Raw genomic sequence first — 23,312 nt, forward strand, 5'->3', positions numbered from 1 at the left:
GCTGGTAAAGCATCCTTTCTGACAGTACATGACTGTCTCCTAATTTAAGCACTTTGACTTCCATTCCTCAGTTTCCTTAGTGTAAATCCGAAAGGCAACTGGTAGGTTTAGACCTCAAGTAAACCTTGAGTATTATTTGTACAAAGCTTTCCTCTTCCTCTGGCTTCCCAGGAAAGCAATCCCTGGGACATGGATTAGATGTTGGCGTTTTATTTGGAAACACCATCTTAGGATAGCAAGAAGGAAGGACAAAGAAAAATGAAAGCGTATGTTTTCAGCCAGGCATTGGTGGCACATGCCTTTAATGCCAGCACTCAAGAGACAGAGGCAGGCAGACCTCTATGAGTTCGAGGCCAGCCTGATCTACAGATCTAGTTCAGGGACAGCCAGAGCTACACAGAGAAAGCCCATCTCAGAAACAAACAAACAAACAAACAAACAAAAGCATGCTTCCTCGGGTGAAAGATTCCACACGGGCTGTGGATGACAGAACCTTGCAGAGATACAGCAGCATCGTGATCATTGGGGAGAAAGTGAATACAAGAGAAGGAACGTATCTGCTCAGTGCTATCCAGATTTTACCTTTCCATTAGACAAGGTGTGGCTGAAGTTTGTTCCCCAACCCTTCTAGATAGCTGGACTCAGGCCCTTTGGCACCCACTTGGAAAGCTGAATTCCACACAACACTGTGCAGTGTTTATTCAGTCCCAATAGAGGCAGAAGAAGCCACATCCCCACACCTTCCTGGTCTTTCAAGCAGTGCCAAGTACTGGAACACTTGGGCTCTGTAGCTGAGTCATGGTTCTGGAGAACTTGGTAAATGGTGGCGGCACTTAAGCCGCCTCTGACAGATTTGCTGCCCTCCCCACCCCTTCTCCACCTTCTCTTCCTCCTCTTCTCCCTCTTCCTTTGGGTAATACGGGATCTCGTATGTGTTGAGCTGATTTTGAATGTCTAGCCTCTACTTACCTTTCTGTCTCAGGCTCCAGAGCTGGGGGGACCACTCATGCTCCATCATGCTGGCTGCTCTGACCGAAATCTCCGTTTTTCTCCCTCTGATGAATCTTTGGCCCCCTCTCTATGCTCTTTATGGTGTCTGCCTCTGCATGAGTGTGCTCTCTCTCCTAGACCCACAGGAATAGAAACCCAGCCTCCTAGGGATCAGGTGTGACTGGTTCAATCAACAGTCAGAGATTATGTTCTTTCTGTATGTCTTCTCAGCATTTAAGAGAGGGAGTGAGCTGCCACATCTTTCCCTTGCAGCAAACCTTAGAAGCCAGGCTGTAACAGTAGAGGCCCAAGATGAAGGCGGGTTAAGTTCCTGAGGCAAGGGGAAAGAGGAGCAATGTTCATATTTCCTCAGACTGGGGGGGGGGGGAGTTCCTACTTGGAAAAGAGGAAAAGCAAGCTACTCAACAATAAGAAACAGGAGTCCAGAGTAAGTCCTAGGAATTGTGTTCTCATGGCTGTACTGGCCTGGCCTGTACATCACTGCCTTGAGACTTTCTTGCTGCCATAAAAGATTCTGCAGTATGTCTGTGGGCTGTTGGCAGGGTACCATTTTTCTCTCTGATGGTAATTGTGACCTCTGTCCACCTCATATGTGCATTACAGTATCTGTAATGGTATCTGTCTGTTCTACTTTCATGTCATCAGAACCATGTACTGGGATCTTTCCTCAAACAGGGTGGAGCTGGAATGCTGAACATGAAATAAATCCAAAAATCTCTGTGATTGTATGCTGCTTTTCTGCCACCAGTTAGCCTTGCGCATTGCCTTCCCTATAGTAGTCAGAGAATAAATATTTGTGAGTGTTGAAGGACTGAGTAGCTTGTGTTTCACTTCATAGGTCCCAAATGGGAATTACCAAAGTGTTGATGGTTTTCTCCTAACATAGACCTGGATAGATAAAAGGATTGGAAATTAGAAGCAGACAGCTATGTGTCAATGGAACAGGCCGCCAGCCATTCTTGTTCATAAGATTTGTATGCAGAAACCACTTTCCTTCTGCCTGAAGGGCCCTTTTCTGGGAGGGTAGAGACATTCCTTCTTATTTCCACACTGAAACAAACACATGATTCACTTATTGCTCTTCCTCAAGCCCCTCCAGCTTACGAGCTTTGGGTAATTGATTTTTATCTTTGTAAAGAAGTTGCGATTAAACTGGAAAAAAAAATCCCTATAATTTCTTCTTTAAGGGGCCTCCTTTCCCCTACAGTGTATCCTTACCTATCTCAAGAAGCAAAGAAAAAAAAAGAAAGAAACAAAGAATTGAAGAACTCCGTTTGGAAGTAGCAGGTCATCGGGCGGTTGCTGGAGGTGTTATCTCCTTGTTCAAATGTTCTTTCGGCACATCTATATTTTACATTCTCAAAGCTGGGAACTCAGCATTGGAAGAACGTTGTCATGGCCGTACAGAAAGAGCTAAGATGAGGTGAGTAAACGTGAGGAATAAAGATCCACATGTGCCTGTAAAGACCACAAAGGGAAAACACAAATCTTAAGAAATGTCTTGCATCCACTTCCGTAGGATAACAGATGCCAGGAGATGGCTCCAGACAGGCCGAAATTCCAGCTTCCCTGTTGCAACATATGGTGTCCCCCTCAGGGTGAGTGTTAAGGCAATGGTTGCTTTGGCTACAATCAGCAGGACAACAGTCAAGAGCAATATGCCCCTAGGAACAGGAAGAAAGGTATTCACATTGAACACTTAAAACGCAGAGTGGTTTTAAGTGTCTTAATTAAGGCACCTGGGGAGAATTTGCCGGTTTGGTTTTTTTTTTTTTGTTTTGTTTTTTTTTTTTTTTTTTTGTTTTTGACTGTGAAGAGCATCATTGGAGGTTCTCTATGTCAGCTACGAGGTGTGTAACATATATTGTCTCATATACAGTTTACAGAATTTTTACAGCTGAGATCCTGAAGCCCAGGGAGGCTTTATGGTTTTTCCAGGGTCACACAACAAGTAAGTAGTAGATCTAAAAACAAACTAAGGATATCTGATTTCAAGATGCATCCTCTACTTACTGGAGGACAGTTTCTCCAAATAAATGCACTGTTATTCAAAATACCTAGTATCTACCAACTGAAATCAGCCTAGTATCTACCAACGGAGAACAGATATTGAGATGAAGACATGCTATGTATAGACAATGGAATACTCCCGGACTTTCAAAAGGAGGAAACCCACGCAACAACATGGATGAAACTGAAGGAATTCACCAGACACAGAAAGACAAATACCATCAATTTTTATTTATCCATGTAATCTTTAAAAAGGACATGGCTGAGAAGCAGAGAATTGATTGCTGGTTATCAAAGGCTGGAGAGAAGATATATATAAAAAAAAAAAAAAGTGCAGGATGTTCCAGACAGGAAGAATATACTTTCAAGATCCACTGTTCCATGAGATGACTCAGGTTAGTTTTAGCGCAACGTTGTGTTGTACATTTCCAAACTGCTATGGTTTTAAGTATTCGCACCACCAAAAAATAATGAGTATTTGGGAGTTGATGGGTATTTCAACTAGCTTGAAATAATCATTCCCTTGTACACACATATATAAAAACTCCATATTGTAGACTATAAATATACAGAATTATTTGCTAACTAAAAATGCAAACTTGGCTGAGCACAAAGCACAGACCTGTAATCCCTGCACTGGAGAGGAAGAGGCCAGAGCAGAGCTTCAGGCGTTCAAGGTTATCCTCAGCTGCATAGCAATTTGAAGCCAGTCTGGACAACCTAAGACCCTGCTTCAACAAACACCCAAATTAAAAACTAACACTAAAACTTTTAATTAAAAAGTAAATATGCTGAGAGGTTATGTGGAGTGTCCCTTTTAACATACATTCGAACTACATGGATAGACTATTAGCATGACATTTCCTTTATGGAGGGCTAAGGTACCAACAACAAAGCAAAAAGCACATTGGTAGTAATAGTATCAACACAAGGATATTTTGTCAAGGCCACCAGGAAAATCTGATTGTAGATCCAGGACGACTAGATCATTTCCAACCCTCCCACTAATTCTTCATTCTTCAGCATTTTATTTTCCTTGAAGGAGAACAGCAAAATGAGTAACTCAGTCAAATCTGACTTTGAATTCACATCTGTCCAGCCACTTAGCAGCTCTGCCACCTTAGTCAAGGCAGCTAATTTATCGGAACATGGTGATGCTGAAATCTGATTTTGGGAACTTGGGGAATGACAAGCAGTGTGGCACTGATCCCATCATCAGACCACTGCCTGGGCGAGGTGCCTTCAAAGCTTCAGTTGCAGCTGAGGGGCTAATGCATCTGCCTTTACTGTTTTCCTTAACCCTTCTTCCTTTCAAAGGTATTGTACTGACGAAAGAGCCCCCTTGCTTTAAGAGGATTCCCTTAAGAATCTTTCCTCCCCTTCATGTCCCCTCCCCACCTCATTTTCCCTGACTTGGCAGCTTTCCTCCCCTCCAGCCTCTCCCTCCTCCCAGCCAACTCTTCCCCAGCCAGGACCCCCACACACTCTGCTGTATGAGTCTGCATGGGAACCTAAGCTCCGCGGGGTGGGAAACTTGTCCTTCTACATGTTTGTTGTGTACTGAGTGCATTTAGGGAGCTAAATAAAAAGCAAATTCTACAGTCAGAGTGAGGTTGTCCCATAAAATACCTCAGATATTATCTCTAGGCTCTGATTATTCAGATCTACAGACAGGAGAAACATAAACATACGACTGCCTTCAAAATAATCAAAGGACATTTTGGCTTCTCTATTTCAGAAACAGGCTGTCAAGGTGGATGGAGAGCAGAGATGTTTCCCATTTTCAGCGTCTTGAGAGCCGAGTCCCAGCTCATGTCATGATCAAACTCGAAGGGCAAGCTCTGTGCTAAACACTAATGCCTCTCCCCAGCAACATCAACCACAGCCAATGTACTGAAACCTGTAGGGAAATTCCTCCAGAGTGATTAGATTGTGTGTCTCAATTCCTTATCTGTGCCATGTTGTTATGTGGGTGTCTGGTTGTGTACACTTCACTAAACTCTAGGCTCCTTTAAGTGCCTGGAGGAGAAAAAGGAGGGAGAGGAGAAGAGGGGGAGGAAGAGAGGGGAGAGGAAAAAGAGGAGCCCTGTTGGATCCAGTGGCCAACAAGAATGAAAGAATTAGTGAGAGATTTAGACATGTAGCAGGAAGGGAATGTTTTTCTTTCCCTAGCTTTTCTGAGACATTTACAACTGACACGCCCTACACGTTAGGATGTGCGATGAAATGTTTATATACATGTGCACTGTGTAATGACTGCCACAGCAACGGTAACTGACAACTTGCTGCCTCTGTGTTTTTTGTGCAGGGGTGATTGCTAAGACCACATAAAATCATCTGGCTTGGGAAATTTCAAGTACTCAGTGCATTATAGGTATGGCTGTTTGCCTCAATGCTGGTCTGTGCAACATGCAGGCAGTGCTCTCAGAGGCCAGAAGAGGGAGTCGGGTTCCCTGGAGTTACTGACCATTGTGAGCGGCCATGTGGATGCTGAGAATTGAACCCAGGCCCTCTGGAAAAGCAGTCAGTAATCTTAACCTGTATGCTATCTCTCCCGCCCTTAAATGTTTTTTCAATGCTACTAAACCTAGTCCAGAAGTTAATCATGTTATGCCCTGTAACATCCCTCTGTTTTGGCATTCTGTACCTTGAAAACAGTTAAACACTCTGCCTTCCAAGTTCAACTTTGTTAGATTCCATATGTAAGATCACAGAGTACTTGATTTTCTGTACTTGTCACATCTTACAGAGCACAAGATCTGCAAGGTCCATTCGTGTTATTGCAAGTGTGATTCCCTCCTTCCTTCTTTCCTTTCTTCTGTTTCTTTGTGTGTGGAGAGTGGGAGTAGTATGCAAGAATATTTGTTGGAGGCTGGAGAGATGGCTCAGAGGTTAAGAGCACTGGCTGCTCTTCGAAGGGTCCTGAGTTCAATTCCCAGCAACCACATGATGCCTCACAACCATCTATGGTGAAATCTGGTGCCCTCTTCTGGCATGCAGGTGCACATGTAGGCAGGACACTATATACATGATAAAATCTTTTTTTAAAAAAAAAGAGTATGTGTTTATGTGTATATATGTATATATATGTAAGGTGTCTTTCTGCTTCTCCAATTTGTTTTTGAGTCAGGGTCTCTCATTGAGCCTGAAGCTCAGCAATTCAGTTGTGCTGGCTGGACAACAAGGCCCTGGGACCCTCCTGTCTCCACCTCCCCAGTGCTGGGATGACAGGCCTACACAGTTGCTTGGCTTTTTACTTGGGTACCAGGTCACTGACACCTTCATGCTTGCTCAGAATGCATTTTATTGACTGAGCCATCTCCCTAACCCCAGACTTCCTTGTCTCTTAAGGCTGAATACTATTCTACTGTGCAATCATGGCTATCCACATCACGTTTTCCCTGTCCACTCTTAGTCTAACAGACAGTTGGTTTCTACTTCTGTAGTAGTTTACTTTTTCATTGTTATGATAAAACACCATGACCGAGGCAACTCATAGGGTGTATTTGGGGCTTTTGATGCCAGAAGAATAAGCAAGCATTCATCACCACCAAGGTAGTGAGTGAGGCAGCAGGGGGCAAGCATAGACCTGGAATAGCCCCTGAGTGCTCACATCTTTTTCTCTTAATTAAAAAGAACCTTACTTTACATACCAATCCCAGTTCCCAGTTCCCCGCTCCCTCCCATCCTCCCATACCCGCCCCTCCACAGACCCTCCATCCTGCCTCCATCCACTCCAAAGGGAGGGTGAGGCCTCCCATGGGGGATCTTCAAAGTTTGTCACATCATTTGGAGCATGGCCTAGGCCCTCCCCCAGAGAGTATCCCTCTGTGTGGAATGGGCTCCCAAAGTCCATTTGTGCACTACGTGCACTAGGGATAAATACTGGTTCCATTGTCATAGGCCTCATAGACTGCCCTGGTCTCCCAGCTGACACCCACGTTCAGGGGGTCTGGGTTGGTCCTATGCTGGTTTCTCAGCTGTCAGTCTGGAGTGTAAGCTTACATTTGCTCAGGCCGGCTGTTTCTGTGGGTTTCCCCAGCATGGTCTTAACCCCTTTGCTCATCACTCCTTCCTTTCTACAACTGGATTCTAGGAGTTTGGCTCAGCACTTGACTGTGAATCTCTGCTTCTGCTTCCGTTAGCTAATGGATGAAGGCTCTAGGATGGCATGTAAGGTAGTGTCAATCTCATTATTGTGGAAGGGCATTTAAGGTAGCCTCTCCACTATTGCTTACATTCTTAGTTGGGGTCATCCTTGTGGCTCTCTGGACATTTCCCTAGTGCCAGATTTCTCTTTAAACCTATAATGGCTCCCTCTACTAAGGTATTTCTTTTCTTGTTCTCCTCTATTCTTCCCCCAACTCAATCTTCCTGATCCCTCATGTTCTCCTCCCCCCCTCTCCCCTCCTCTTTTTCCTCCCCCCCCCCCCGCCACCCCTGTGCTCCCAATTTGCTCATGAGATCTTGTCCCTTTCCCCTTCTCTGGGGGACCATGTATTTCTCTCTTAGGGAAATCAAGACTATTCTGAGATACCATCTTACACCTGTTAGAATGGCTAAAATCAAAAACACCAATGACAATTTATGCTGGAGAGGATGTGGAGAAAGGGGAGCACTCCTCCATTGCTGGTGGGAATGCAAATTTGGACAGCCACTTTAGAAATCAGTATGGCAGTTCCATAGGAAAATGAGAATCAGTGTACCACAAGATCTAGCAATTCCACTCTTAAACATGTACCCAAAGGATGCACATTCATACCACAAGGACATCTGTTCAACTATGTTCATAGCAGCATTATTTGTAATAGCCAGAACCTGGAAGGAACATAGATGCCCCTCAACTGAAGAATGGATGGAGAAAATATGGGTGGAGAAAATGTACATTTATACAATGGAGTATTACTCAGCAGTCTTTTGACTTTATGTTAATCTTCTATGAGATGTATGATAATATCTTGTCATGGTTTTAAGTTACATTTCTATGAATATTGGCAATGTTGAGACTTTTCAAATACCTGTTGAACACTGAATGTCTTCCTTGTGGAATTTTTCTGTTGACAATTTTTAATTGATTCTCTTTGTGACTGAGGCTACAGAGCTAGTTCCAGGACAGGCTCCAAAGCAATACAGTGAAACCCTGTCTTGAAAAACAAACAAACAAAATATAAGGGCTAGTTAGTAATAAGCCTGAGCTATTGACTGAGCATTTATAATCAGTGTAAGCCTTGGGATATTTATTGGAGAGCAGTTGTGAGAGAGGGAAACTCTGCCAACAAGAAAGAACTGGGCTTCTTGGTGCCTTTGTTGGAGATTCTCTGAGAGGCGGGGTTTGGAGAAAGAAAGAGATGAGGCTCCTCAGACCATGCAGGGGTGAGCTGGAGGTTCTAATTGAACACGTCTCACTTTATTATAGGCATACCATCACTTCCCCACCTACAGCACGACATACAGAGTTGGGAGGACTACTCATCTTATCTCCACCTCTGGGCCATTTCCTTCCTTTGAGGACTTCTCTTCTCCATCTAATTGTATGGTCTGTGACTCCTTTGACAGTCTGAACTGATGTACTGACTGGTTATAAAATAGCGCTCCACTATGCTTCTCTTGAATTGTCCTCACATCATTAACCTACACAACAAGGTACAAAATAAGCCCTCTGCAGACAGCTGTTTGTTCCAATGGTTCTTGCCAACCATGTCTTGATCTATAGAGAATTTCCTGTTACTCTTAGGCTAATATTCAGTGTACATGTATCAGGGTCTTCCATGAAATCTTGATTAGTGACAAAATACCAAAGAACAAGAATATAAAATACAAAACGTGTAGGCATGCAAGGTAAGATAAAATTAGTTGTCAGAATAAGTCTATCCAACGAGACAGAAAACTTAAGCAACAAAGCTTCCAGGGGGATGGATTGGGAAGACAAAAACAGGACAAAAGCAGACTGAACCCACAACTTTGTTTGTGCTCCCTTCTCCCAAAGCTCTGGCTCTCTACAGAATAGAGAAATGACTTCTTAGGCCTTCTACACAGGCACCTTTTGAAATCTTTTGCACATAGAGCTGTGCTTGGCCTTTTGTAGAAGGGAGTGATGGATTTGATTCATATTCAGTTTTCTACATGTAACATGCATCTCATCAGAGCAGAGGCTGTAGTATTTGTGTCTGGGAAATGACAATTTAGGCCACGGTCTCTGCTCTTGGAGAAAAGCTTGCCTAAATGGGTCATTCCTGGAGCGACAGGTAAAAACAGCAAGTCCCTTAACTGTGTGGCTGTGCAAAGGCGATGGAAATTTCAAAGGGACTAGGTGGAAGAGCTTCTGAACAAAATTAGCAAAAAGAGCCGGACTTAATTCCATGGGCAGAAAGGTGCAAGTGTCCCGGTGTGTGCAAGATGGTGGGAACAAAGAGAGTACCGCATCCCAGTGCACTGATGAGGATGCATCGGTACGATGAGCAGTGTGAATATTTCCAGGCAGATAACTGGACACAGAAAGTCATGGTTGCCCCAAGCCACATAATGAGTTACGGTTGAGCAAGAAGGATAATATTTTGAGAATTGTTTACTCCATGAAACAAGAATATTTTCCACTGACTCCGGTTACTCTTGAACAACAATTAATAGAAATAAAAAGTATTTGTCAAATATTGTTAAGAGCTCAAGGAGCCCTCCTACTCCCCTAATGCAGGAAATCACAGAGTATCATTTTTTAATAAGGAGGAAGAAAAAAAAGGCATTAAGCATTTTGGGGGAAGACTATAGACTTCCATCCTACACCGTAGTCCCACATTAGTTCCTGGATTCGGAGATTAAGGGTGTGTAATGCTTACATCCTCTTTGGGGACATGGGGACCTGGCCATTATGTCTCCTTAAGAGGATCATAAGTCTCTTCATGGGTGAGCACTGGGTCTAATTATGGGTGAGTCCTGTAAGCCTGTGTGTATATGTATTTATAAAACATATGAATACATACCACCCCTTATCCAGGAGCTATATCACCCCACTTCCCAAACATTATTTATTTCTACAACCTGCAGCCTCTGAGATAAGTAGCCTTTACACAAGACCAAAATATAAAATAAAATTATTGGAATCGTCAGAATACTTGTTTCAATAATCTACAGAGCCATAAAATGAAAGATCCAGGAGAGGAGTAAGTGCTTTCTAATAGTATTTAGTTTTCCCACAGACCACTGCTAGGAGCCTAGCATACTGCTCTATAGTGCAGGCCTTTGTCAGGGCTTATGTTTCCCACCTGTACCTCTCTCTCTCTCTCTCTCTCTCTCTCTCTCTCTCTCTCTCTCTCTCTCTAGCAACAGTTGGCCTCTGTGCCAACTCCTAAATAACCATAAATTTTGTTCTTATAAACCTTAATGAATGCTTGGCCAAGATGCTATAACTATTGGCTTCCACATAGGAGAATAAACGGAATGAGGAGAGAGAAGAAAAAGTCCACACTGTGAAAAACTGGGTAAAATGGAAAAAAGATCACAGCGAACCCAAAGTCTCAATTTGCCTTTAATGTGAAGGAGGCCTTGTTTTCACGGTGTGGCAGCTTTCAGGGGTTTTAATCTCAAAGTGGCTGATCAATTTAAGGTAAGTGGCAGGCGTTTGGCCTGGTTCCCAGGCTTGGCTTTGCTGCTCTTAAAAAAGAAAGGATTCCGTGAGACACACAGACAACAGACATCACCAGCGGCTCCCACATTCCTAGCATTTTAACACAGATTAGGCTGGCGTGATTCTACTGTTTGCTGAAATCTCCTAGGTGTTGCATTTTCCTCTTCCTTGCCGTGGTTACCCAAGATGGTTTCCTCAGGTCAAGACCTTTCTATGCCAAACTGCTTTCAGGGCTGAGACGGGAAGAGAAGTACAGGGGTCAGAAGAAAACAGGACTCCAGTCAGCAGGTAATTGAACAGTGAACTTCCCGCCTCAGGCATATGTCCATCCAGGCAGGAACCGCTGGCTGTACATGCATGCCTGGGGGGGATGGGGGGGATAATTGCTTTAGCAAGGACAAACTTAATTCAGCTAGGAATGCCCAAAGGATTAAAAAGAGTGGTTTCTAGTTATTTCACTTCCAGGTTTTAAGAGCATGAACCTCACATATGTTAATTTTTTTTTTTATCCAGTGAGTTCCTTTTCCTGAACACTTTCACATAATATCTTCAAAATAGCTGATATTAAATCTACCAGAATAGAGCCCTTACTACCGTCTTGTGTTCTTTGAAAAGTAAACTTTCTTAACCCATTTAAAATATAAGCTAAGTTAAATAAAACATGTATTCTAGTGATCACACACACACACACAGTTTCTGTGCATTTGGGCTGCATCAAGCCTTTATGGGAAGCTGTGCTTTAATTTCCATTCTCACAAGTTTCAGATACTTTATCTTCGATGTGTTCAGAGATGCCTCTCTTTTTAGTCATGTACATAAAACATTTGTCCGCTAAGAATTTTATTAAAATAAATGAAATTAATATAGATTTTAAGTAAGTTTTTCAACCTATTAGACTTTTCAAAAGCAGTTTCTAAACCACTGAATTCGGTACACCCAGAAATGCCTTTTTTTTTTTTTTTTTTTTTTTTTTTTAACATTCCATAGACTGACACTGACACACACTTCATTCAAAAGTAGCACAGGGTTAAAAAAATTAACTTAGGTTAACGGTACGTGGTATTCTTGTTTGTCAACACTGGCTTAGACTCTCAGGCAATTACATGCATTTATTTTCATACAGGCATATATACTCAAGTGTGGCCTTTAAAAATAATATGCTACTCTTCACTGACTACAAAAAAGAACAGGTAACATGTAAGCAGACAAGAAGCAGCCAGTCTTCTGCGGCTGCTGCCTAAGTCTTGTCAAGACGTGGTATCTGAGGCTTCAGATGCCCCCGAACCCCAAGATTTCTTTAAAATGCCAAGTGCATCTGGGTGAGCCTATATGAGTTTATACGCATCGCACACATGTATGCAATGGTCATCTGGGCATCAGATCCCCTGGAGATGTAGTTACAGGCGGATGTGAGCTGCCATGTGAGTATTGGGACCTGAACCCTGGTCCACTGCAAGCGCTCAAGTGATCTTAACTACCAAGTCATCTCGGAACCATGAAGAAAACCAGCCTGAGAGACCAAGCCATATCACTGACAGCAGCAGGCAGTGAGGATGCAAGGCGTATCTTTGAATAATATCACTGAGCTGCAGAGCCAACGATCCTGGTCCATTCAACTTGGCCTCTCTCCCACTCACTCGATCACACTTGCCAGGCACCCATGGGGCCCTGCACCCTATTCTGCGTTGTTGAACAAAACATAAGATCACAGGCAGGTCCTTGTGGAGTTACAAGTCTAACTGTTGGCATTCTGGCATAATGCTGACCTGCCCCCGTCAGCTGGCAAGATGTGTTTGCCAGCATCCAGGCAAATACTTAGTCAACCCAGGGGCCATCCAGAGTAGTGGCCTTATGGGGCTGCGTATGGCTCTGTATGCATGCGGAAAGGGTCCCATTTAAGCAAGTTCCACCTCTGTCTTCACCACTTACCTTCTCTGGTCATCCCTGCCCCCATCAATAAACTTCTCTGTGGGTTTGTTGTATTCTCTGACTTTTTTTCTGGAAGCCACCACTAAAGTACAACACTAGTCAAGAGAGATAATGTACTAAAAACAAGCAAGGCAAGACTACGCTATGCAAGAACTCATGTGGAGCAAATGGACCAGGCACTGGGATTAAGGGGACAGGCTTTGCTGTCAAACTGAAGACCGGGCAGGTTGGCCTTGGTGAGGAAGGAGATTAGACTAAAATAGTATAAGAAACAAAATGTTATTTTTCAGACAATCAGAATTCTGTTCCGTCAGTCCATGCTCAGAAACAAACTACACTGTAGTTTGCTCATGGGTCTGTGTAAAACACGCTGCCATTTCTTTTGACTCTCTTGGTTGGTTGTTTTTCTGTTTGATTTTATTTATTTATATATTTTTTCGAGATAGTCCTGTCTTAGTTGCTGCTCTATTGCTCTGAGATGCCATGACCAAGGCAAGTGTTAGTTGGGAGCTTGCTTACAGTTTGAGAGAGTTAATCCCTGATCATCATGGTGGCAGAAAAGCAGGCAGCCATGTCTCTGTAGCAGTAGCTAAGGGTTCACATGTGATCCAGAAGTTTCAGGCAGAGGAAGAGAGTGAGACTGGGCATGATCTGGGCTTTTGAAACCACAAAGCCCACCCTCAGTGCATACCTCCTCCAACAAAGCCATTCCTCTTAACCCTTCCCAAACAGAGAATGGTGGCCATTCTCACTCAAACAACAAGTCTCATGTAGCCTAAGTTGGCTTCAAACTTAAACTCATGTAGGCAAGGTGGTGTTGAATTCCCTATCTTCCTGGGATCACAACTGTTCAATATTTTTAGTGTGTGTGTGTGTGTGTGTGTGTGTGTTTGTGTGTGTACAAGAGTGCACCATATGCACATTAGGTGCCCACAGAAGCATTAGGGCATCAGATTTGGAACTGGATTGACAGGTGGTTGTGAGCCACCAGATTTGGGTATTAGGAACTGGACCTGAGTACTCTGTGAGGGTAATCTTTCTCTCTCTCTCTCTCCTCTTAAATATTTAAATATTCGTGTGTGTGTGTGTGTGTGTGTGTGTGTGTGTGTGTGTGTGTGTGTGTGTAGTAGGAGGTCTTAGACAGGATCTCTCCGAGTAGCTCTAGAGCCTGTTCTGGAACTTGCTATGTAGACCAGACTGGCCTTCAACTCACAGAGCTCCACCTGCTTCTGCCTCCCCAGGGCTGGCATTAAATATCCTTAATTGCATCTGTTAACTGACTTTGTTCTCTCCATGTGCATACCCTCTTCTAAATTCTATACGGTACACTAGGCCTCTTTAGAGAGACTAAGAGGAATAAGTCCAAAATAAAGCAAGCAAAACAAAATTCCCTCTCACTTTTCCTATTTGCCACACTGCAAGGTGTTAGATCTTGTATCTTTTCTTCTTCTGCTTTTTTTTAAACCTCATTTAGTGTTTACAACAACCCTATGAGGTATTCTGGTCATTTCGCAAGTAACAAACTGCCTCAAATACAGAGAAGTGTCAGTGCAGTTTCTGGCCCCTAATACATACCTGACATGTGTTAACTCCTACTGTTGTGGTCTTGCTTCCTTTAACCAATTCAAACATTTGCTGCATTTTCCTACCACATTCTATTGGGTGAATTCTACAGTGTCATAACATCAACTACCATGTACACACTTAGGTTGTCAGCTTTCCATCGTGTGACTAAAATCAATGTAAAGAAGGAAAATTTTATTCTGGCTCACAGCTTTAGATGTTTTGGTCCATGGTGGGCCAACTCTCTTATTTCTGAACTTGCAAAGAGACAGAACACCATGGTATGAGGATAAAGTGGGGGGGGGGGTAAAGCTGCTTATTGACCTTATCATGGTCAGAAGGGTCAAGGAGGAAGAAGATGGCGATGGCAAAGATGCTGGAGCAGGGAGATAGTCCCAATTTGACCTTCAAGAGCATCTCTAATGACCTACTTCTCCTCCTAGACCCTGTAAGACCCGCGGAGGGCATGGACCCTCACGCCCCGGCTCAGGAAAGGCACCCCCCCCAAATCACTCACCAAAAGTGGTCTTGAAGCAAAAGCATGAGGTTTTTTATATTCCAGTGCACTGGGGTCCGCAGCCATACTCCACGTGGGGTACAGGACTGGGAACCCTTGGTACAGGGTTCAGACAGCTTTTATAGGGTTAAAACAAAGCCCGCGCATTACAAACCAATCATCTCATAGCATCCAGTGTGGACCAATCAATTTGAACTATCCAAGCCCACCGTTAGCCCAGGAAGTCTGCTTTCCGCTAGGGGTCCTGGGTAGGGTGGCATGGCTCATTTCCTGTTCTCATTCACTCACAGGTGCTGTCGGTAAACCGTCAAGAATGACCATTTGCCTACTCACTGCTAGGGGGCAGAGTCTAGGGAAAATTAGGCTAAATTTTTCCATCCATACAACCCCACCCCTAAAATCTCTACCAGCTTCTAATGGAGCCACCAACCAGAGACCAAGTCTTTCACACATGAGATTTGGGGACAGGGGTGGTAATTAAGATCCAAACCACGTAACAAGTAGACTTGAAACTCTGCATCTGTGTCTTGAACTTGTCCTCCCGACACAGACCCTGTCTAAATATGTTCCTCATGCAACCTCATCAGTTAGTAGATGATTTTTGTTCTCTTGTTGTTGTTGTTGTTGTTTAGCCAGAGACAGGAGATTCTATTCAAACCTTCTTCAGCAGTAAAGATTGTGGATTACTGAATAATCTGTGGCTGCAGCTCCCAGGTCCCTTGCTGTTAATTATTTTGTTGTTGTTGTTTTTTTTTTTTTTTTTCTCAGCTGTCTTCCTACAAAAGATAGCCTTAGCTTAAGCTGGTTTCCATTAAGGCCATAGGGTGGCAATCAGCAGAACTGGGCAATATATCACTGGTTTCACTGGTAAAGAAAACTACTTTCCCTATCTGCAAAATCCCTGAACTTTCCTCCTGTGGAAACCCATTGTTGTAATCAGAAAAGTGATAGATAGTGATTGGCTTTGCTCTGGATTGTGTTAAATTTTTCCTTGTAAATATAAGTGATTGAGTCATGGACCAGATTTCTCAGCCCTTGGTATAGATTTTTTTAAATCCTGTTAAAGCTATAGGAGCTACAGAAATTGCTCCGAGGTTAGGGCAGAGACCCAGCATCAGTTCCCAGCACCCATATGATGGCTCACAGTCACCTGCAATTCCAGTTCCAATGGATCCCATGGCTTCATTTGACCAGTCATGCATGTGATACAGATACGTATATGCAGACAAAACACTGATCCACATAAAATAAAATCAATAAATAAAATAAGACAAATAAGGTAAACATCAAGCTATAATTAGCTGAAGAAAAACATGTCTCAAGACAATTATTGATATTTTATAAATTTTATTTAAATTAGAAACAATCCCATTTTACGTATCAATCTCAGTTCCTTCTCCCTCCCATCCTCCCATGCTCCTCGCTGACCTCCCCCATCTCATCCCCCATCCCATCCCCCATCCACTCCTCAGAGAGGGTGAGGCCTTCCATGAGGGATCATCAAAATCTGTCAAGTCATTTGGGGCCTGGCCTAGGTCCTCCCCCGAGTCTCTAGGCTAAGGGAATATCTCTCCCGTGGGGAATGGGCTCCCTAAGTCTGTTTGTGCACTAGGGATGATACGTCCTGGTTCCCCTGCCAGAGGTCCCATAGACTACCCAAGCCTCCCAGCTGACACCCACGTTCAGGGGGCTGGTTCAGTTCTATGTTGTTTCCCCATCTGTCAGACTGGTGTCCAGCTTTTTGATTTCATAATAATGAGACCTCCTTTAGCTGCTTCTTTTAGCTGTATTTAGCTAGTTAGTATTATACTGTTAGTATATGTTTTTGACTGGTGTCCAGCTTTTTGATTTCATAATAATGAGACCTCTTTTAGCTGCTTCTTTAAGCTGTATTTAGCTAGTTAGTATTAGACTGTTAGTATATGTTTTTGACTGGTGTCCAGCTTTTTGATTTCATAATAATAAGACCTCTTTTAGCTGTATTTAGCTAGTTAGCATTATACTGTTAGTATATGTTTTACATACAGAGAGGAAATGAAGGCCCCCCGCACAGAATAGAGATACCAGAGACAAAGGGAAAGTGAAAAACGTAACCTGCTGGGTGGGACAAGGTGGGCTGCGTGCGGCACATTTCTGGGTTCTTGGTGAGCATGCATGGCCAACACAGAAAAATGAGGCTGTAGTGGATACTAAGAAGGCAGGAAGCTAAGCAGAGATCTAGGCAGTACAGCACACTGAACAAAACCTGCAATTGAGGAGTCACCAATGAAGAGTCCCACAAACACTCGGGCTTGCGGTGGAGGCTCTGAAGAAGTGCCTGAAGAGTAAGGACAGCCCAGAGTGACAGCTGCAGAGAGGTCAACAGTGTCCTCTCTGCATGTTCGATATTCACCTTCCCAGGAAACTGTCCACTCTAGAAAACGCAGCATCGTTCAGAAAACCCACAGCTTTCCATTTGAACTCCTCTCTGTACACTTGTCAAGTACAAGGGGAGACAAAGCCAAAGAAAGAAACATTCCAAGAAGAAAGTGGACAATGTTAGAACCACAGCTGTCTCCATAGTGGAGTCATCAGAGACTCGCTTTCAAACACCTGCCTCATTTTTAAAGGTCTAAGGACTTTTGTTTGTTTGTTTAGATTTTATCTCGTTTTACAGAAAAGGCAGCAGTGTCAGACAAAGTGAGTGAGGCTTTTTAACGTCGAAGTTCTATGGAGTAACCAAACTGAAATTAGGATCTGAGCACCAGCTGGGTCATTCTGCTACACTGCTTCTCAACCCAGGAGCTGAGAGTACCAAGCCGGTTACAAGGATGGACGCTGCTCTGGATATTTTTGCTCATTTTCTGGGCACCCCTTCAGACATCCCAGCCTCCTTGCCCTGCTCCCAGCCTAAAGGGGCTTCATGTTGATAAACCAGATGAGATGTTGAAGAACTTCAATGTGAAACTGAAATCTATATTGGAAAAGTATTAAACATTGTAACTAAAGCTTAAGGAGCTGTCACTTAGGGATTCCCTATCCTATCACTATTCCTGAAAAGACTACTGAAGGGAGGCTCCTCCCTTCTGAATCAGGTATGCATTAATACCATACTTTTTGTCATGGACCTCAGTCAAAGCTGTGGGTCACACCAGACTGGCCACGTTGTGAGAATCTGGAGATGTTCTTTGAGCAACACCATGAAAAGATGTGTAAGAATGCAAAACAAAATTAACTTTCTTACTATTTTGTTTTAGAAAATATAGGGGTTTTTTTCTTTTTTACTTAAACTACATTGCTTATGTTTAACATGCAATAGTTTTATTATTTAATGACTTGATATTTATAATTTAATCAATTCTAATTCCATTATGCTAAATCTCAATAGATGAGTGCCATAGATAAAATCTTTCAATGTTTTTCAAGCCCTATGACTGCTAGTTTAAAAATGCTGATCAACTGATACAAAATATTCACCATCCTGTTCTCAGAGGGTTTTTCTTTTTATGCTTATTTGTACATATGGAAATTAGCAAGCTTCTAAACATTGTGTGGAAAAATCTAAGGTCATCAAGAATATTCGAACTGTGGCTATCAGCTACCAATGTGACATTCAAAGTTATAGTAATGAGAAACAGAGGAAGAGAACAGGAATCTAGAAATACACCCAGATATGCTGCCCTCACACTCCAGTTAACTCCAGAGATGCCATGGAGAACAGCCTTTCAGTCACTTTCCTAGACTGTTTGGCCACATCCTATCCCTGTCGGTGCCTGAGGTAGTCGGTGTTTTGAATTTTGGCCATGGTAGAAATATAAGGCTGTACCTGGAACTTCTCTACTGACATCTGAGACTGGACATCTCCTCACAATTTATTTTCCATCTACACACCTCTGTTGATGCAGTGTCTGTTATGCTCTTTTATGACTTTGTAACTGGGCTGTTTGTTTTCTTATTGAACTGCAAGTGTTTGTTATATCTTTTAGATTCAGCTGTTCTGAGACATGGGTTTCACCAACATTCTCTCCTAGTCTGACTTGACTTTGCCTTCTTTTTGGGGGAAAAAAAACTTTTTAATAGTCTTTTTAGGGTAGTTGGAAAGATGATGGCCCAGTGGGTTAAGAACACTTGATTGCTCTTCCAGAGGTCCTGAGTTCAATTCCTAGAAACCATATGTTGGCTCAAAACCATCTGCAATGGGATCTGATGCCCTCTTCTGGTGTGCTTGAAGACAGATCACTCATACAAATAAATACATGAATAACTAAATCTTTGGCGGGGTGGGAGGGGAGGTCATTTTTAAAAAGTCTTAAATGTAGGCTGGAAAGATGACTCAGAATTTAAGAGCACTCGGTGTTCTTGCAGGAACCAGGCTAGATTCCCAGCACCACATGGCAGTCCACAACCATCCATAACTCCTGTTCCAGGGGATCTTCTGACCTTCCCAGATATCAGGCGCATATATGTCACACAAACATAAGTGTGAGAAAATCACTCACACACATAAAAAATACATGTTTTGTTTAAAAAAAAAAAAAAGTCATAATAAAGTATTTTCCTATGTCCTTTTCTAGATGCCTTATCAATTTGAGAATTGTATTATGGGAATGGGCTCGCACAATTATGGAGACTGAGAAAGCACATGATGTACTCACTACCTGCAAGCTGGAAAATGCAAGAATCCAGTAGTATACTTCAATATGAATTCCAAGGCCTGAGAACTGGCATGGGTACTGGGTGGGAGTCCCAGTATTTAACAACCTAAAATCAGGGATTCCAGTATCGAAGGGCAGAAGCAAACTGATGTCTCAGCCCAAGAAGAAAGGGAAGAATGCTGTCCACACCAATGAGGCTGACCATCATCACTGAGTCTACTGATTAAGATGCCAATCATTTCCTCAGAACACCATATAAATAATGTTGGACCATCTACCTGGGTTTCCTTTAACTTGGTTAAAGTGACACATAAAGTTAACTATTACACAGGGGTATAGAGCAATGAATAAATCTGGCATAAGGAAAGTTTAGGTTGAACTATTGTGTACTACTGTAATGGTGGATACGTAACATCACACATTTTGTGAAACATAAATCGCAGAGCCTGATGCAAACTCTGGTCCTTTGTCAGTATGACATACTGATATTGTTTCCTCAATCAGAACAAATCTACCATGTCAAAGTATGCTGTCGATGATAACGTGGAGGATGTGAGTATAAGAAATCTGGTATTATTTTTCCTCAGTTCTTCTATAAACCTGAAACTGTTTTAGTTAAGCTGTTTAGTTAAGCTTATTAATTAAAATAAAAGGTATTAATCATATGGCCTCACTAAAATTTAGACCTTCTATCTACTAAAAGTTATTGAGAAGAAACATTAGGGCCAGTGAGATGTCTTACAGGTGAAAGAGCTTGACACTAAGTCTCACAATACAAATTCAACCCAACCCCTCAACCCCTGCAACCCCCACAGTGGAAGAAGAGAACTGACCCCAGAAAGATATCTTCTGACTTCTATGTGAGCATGCACACACAATTAATAAATGTAATCAAACTTTTAAGGAACAAAGGAACCCTCACAATGTAACGTGGAGAAGTCACAGAAAGAATTCAGCCCTGGACGTCTGTCTTAGTCACTGTTCTATTGCTATAAAGAGACACCAGGACCATGGCAATTCTTTTAAGAGGAAGCATTTAATTCAGGTCTTGTTTACAGGCTTAGTCATTATCATCAAGGCATGGAGCAAGGAGGCATCCTAATCTACAGGCAGCATGAGACTGGATCTGGTGTAGGCTTTTGAAACCTCAAAACCCACCCACAGTGACACCTCCTCCAACAAGGCCTATAAGCACATAATCCTTCTAATCCTATCAAACAGTTCCTCTCCCAGGTGATTAAGTATTCAAATATATGAGCCTGTGAGAGCCATTCTTATTCAAACTTCCACACGTTTCTTTTTGTAAATTCATAGGAAGGCTAGACTTATTTGAAGAGATTTATCACAAAAGAGACAATCAAATTCAAATGGCCAAGAAACATGAAACAAATGTTCAACATCATTAGTTACCAGAAAAGTGCTAACTCAAGACAAAATAGGGCATCTCTACACACACTCTGGAATGGTTACCATTGAAAACACTGATAATAATACCAAGTGTTGGTGAAGAAACATAACAACAGAAGTCGCATAATGCCAATGGGAATATACATTGATAAAGTCATTATAGTTATATAACTAAATATAAACAAATGTGTATTTGCTACAGATAGGACAACAAGCAACAGATCATAGAAATTATTCTGCCCAAGTCTGTCTCAGTGAACAGTGAGTTTATTGAGGTTATTTGCAGGAGCATGGGTAACTCAAAGGTAGCATTGCCCAAAAGCCCACTCTGAGTGATAAATTAAGAAAGCTGCGTCCCTGGAGCTCCCATTGAAAAGTCTGTCCTTGGAAAATGTTACTACTCATGCAGCCTTGGGCTTGGGAAGAGGCATTTTGAATCTTGTAAATTTCATAAGCCTCCTGAGTCTTACAAGTTTCACTTAATTTCTGAGCCTTATAAGCTCTTCCCTCCCCCAATTTCAATTAGTATTCAATATTATTTTGGAAATCTTTTGCTTGATCTGTGTCTAAGCAATTCAACCCATTTATGTAAGTCCAACAGAAATATGTAAGTATGTATAGAACAGTTGAAAGAATAGTCTCGCTTTTTCCGCGCTGCCCTGGGACGGGTCCATACTGCTTTGTTCTTGATTCCCTTCGTAACTTAGAGGGGAAACTTACACAGTGTCCAGAGCCCTTGATATCCTGCAAGTGAAAGAAGAGAATATCCTCAAGTTCCTTGCTGCAGGAAGGAACTTAGGTGGCACCAACCTTGACTTTCAGATGGAGCAGTACATCTACAAAAGGAAAGGACCTGGGAGAAGCTGCTGCTGGCAGCCCGAGCCATCTTTGCTATTGAGAATCCCGCAGATTTCAGCGTCATCTCCTCCAGGAACACTGGGCAGAGAGCTGTGCTGAAGTTTGCTGCTGCCAACGGGGGCCACTCCGGTTGCTGGCTGCTTCACTCGGGGGGACCTTCACCAACCAGATCCAAGCAGCCTTCCGGGAGCCACGGCTTCTAGTTGTCACTGACCCAAGAGCTAACCACCAGCCCCTCACAGAGGCATCGTATGTCAACCTGTCCACCATTGCCCTGTGTAACAGACTCTCTTCTGCACTACGAGGACATCGCCATCCCATGCAACAACAAGGGAGCTCACTCGGTGGGTCTGATGTGGTGGATGCTGGTCCGGGGAAGTACTCCACATGCATGGCGCTATCTCTTGTCAACACCCATGGGAGGTTATGCCTGATCTTTACTTCTACAGAGACCCAGAGGAGATTGAGAAGGAGGAACAGGCTGTGACCAAGGAGGAATTTCAGGGCAAATGGACTGCACCAGCCCCTAAGTTCACTGCTGCTCAGCCAGATGTGGCTGCCTGGTCTGAGGGTGTTCAGGTGCCCTCTGTACCCATCCAGCAGTTTCCTACTGAAGACTGGAGTGCCCAGCCAGCCACGGAGGACTGGTCAGCAGCTCCCACAGCGCAGGCTACTGAGTGGATTGGAGCAACCACTGAGTGGTCCTGAGCTGCTCTGAACACACGGCAGCAAAGGGAAAAAGGGTGGAAGGAAAATAAATTCATATCATACAAAATAAATAAATAAAAAGAATAGTCTCAGCATATTTTTAATATCCACAAAGTAGAAACAACCCAGAAGTTCATTAGAAAAATGATAAAGCATGATGTGTATATGAAAGGGCCTGCCATAATGAAAAATGCAAATGATTACTACGTGCAACAAGACAGGTGAATATCTCAGAGACACAGCATTTAGCAAGAAAAACACCAACTAATTTCATTTATACAAAATTCACAGATAGGGCAATGCTAATTTATGGCAAGAGAAAGAAATTAAGCACTGGGTTGTTTTATGTCAGAGGAAGTATGTGTTCATTGTTACAAGGAGTCTGGCAATCAGCAAGAGGGCCCAGAGTGGCCACCCTCCTCCTAGCTTGAACAGTGTGTGGCTAATCAGTGACAGGAATAACTCAGAAAAGTAATAATCTTTGTTTTCGAGACTTACAGAAGCTAAAAAATACCTCTGGTGACTAAGTAACAAGGATAGGATGTGCATCATCCATCCCTTTAGCTACAGGGAAAACAAACACCCATGGGTCTGGGCACACCTAAACACAGACAAGCCACCCCAGATCTGCTCGCTAGCAGGAACTTTGGACACAGGACCCTCTTTCTTTGTTCAGCTGGCTTCCTTGTTTCAACACATTGTCTCTCAATGTGATTGGACCTATTGTGAACTGAAAAGTCAAACTTAATTCCAGTAACAGAATCTAAGGGGTGGTTACCGTTGGAGGAAGGCACAACAGGGTCAGAGGCATGAGCTGGACTCTGTTCAACATCTCCCCTTGGGTAATTAGCAGTAAACCTAAAATTGTATCCTTCCCAATACATATGTATGTCAGTTAGTCTTATGCCAACTCGACGCCCAAACTAGAATTATCTGGAAGGAGGGAAAATCAATTGAGAAAATGCTTATATAAGATCTGGTTGTAAGGCATTTTCTTAAGTAGTGATTGATGGGGAAGGGCCAGTCCATGATGGGTAGTGCCACCCCTGACTGG

At 42.9% G+C, this 23,312-nt stretch overlaps 1 pseudogene; it reads left to right on the forward strand.

Annotated features, from left to right (window-relative positions):
* Window positions 1-446: 446 nt before the first annotated feature.
* Window positions 447-22,258, forward strand: LOC127216500 (40S ribosomal protein SA-like; annotated as a pseudogene).
* Window positions 22,259-23,312: the final 1,054 nt, after the last annotated feature.

Source organism: Phodopus roborovskii, unplaced genomic scaffold (genome assembly GCF_943737965.1).
Source record: "Phodopus roborovskii unplaced genomic scaffold, PHOROB, whole genome shotgun sequence".
NCBI classification, from domain to species: Eukaryota; Metazoa; Chordata; class Mammalia; order Rodentia; family Cricetidae; genus Phodopus; species Phodopus roborovskii.